Below are 685 nucleotides of genomic sequence, written 5' to 3' on the forward strand. Positions count from 1 at the left end.
GGGGGGGGGGGACTAGCTCTCCCCAGTTTTTTTCACTACTTTTGGGCAGCTAACTTGCAGAAGATGTCATTCTGGCTCCATGTGCCAGACACTGACTGGAACACTTGAGACGCACTCTTGCCACTCTTCATCCCTCCCTGCTTTGGGGTACTCCTCCCTGGCCACAAAGTGGTCCAGGTTTACCTCCAATCCCATAGTACTGTCCACCCTTAGAATCTGGGCCCAGTTCCAAGATCATTACAAATTCACCTCTCTCTCCCCCCTAAGCCCTATGTGTAAGCAGAGAGGGGAAGTAACTAAGTACAGTTACTTTGTTACTGTACTTATGTAGATTTTTCCTGATATTTTTATTTTACCTATTTATTATTGTGTCAACTTTTTACTTTTACTCCTTACATTTTACGTTACAAGAGGTTGTCATGTCGGAGAATAGTATGGACAAGTGTCTCACGCTGGGAGCGGGCGCGCCCCCACTAGGAGAAAAGAAAAATAAACTATCTGTCCCATCAGAGGATAATCAGATGAGATTGTGTGATCATCAATACCACATTCAATCTATCAGATGGGACTATACTGTATGTTGCACTTGATGCACCACTAAGACGACTCGACAGATTCGGCGTCATTCTGCATTCATTTGCGGCAAATCATTGCAGCTTTTTTATTTTACCTTTATTTAACCAGA

The 685-nt window shown here is 43.8% G+C and overlaps 1 protein-coding gene across 1 annotated transcript in view; it reads right to left on the minus strand.

The window, feature by feature from the left end:
* LOC116692130 (voltage-gated potassium channel subunit beta-2) overlaps positions 1 to 685 on the minus strand; it is a 60,348-nt gene that overhangs the window by 8,532 nt on the left and 51,131 nt on the right. The window lies entirely within an intron of this gene.

This window comes from Etheostoma spectabile, chromosome 7, assembly GCF_008692095.1.
Source record: "Etheostoma spectabile isolate EspeVRDwgs_2016 chromosome 7, UIUC_Espe_1.0, whole genome shotgun sequence".
Taxonomy (NCBI): domain Eukaryota; kingdom Metazoa; phylum Chordata; class Actinopteri; order Perciformes; family Percidae; genus Etheostoma; species Etheostoma spectabile.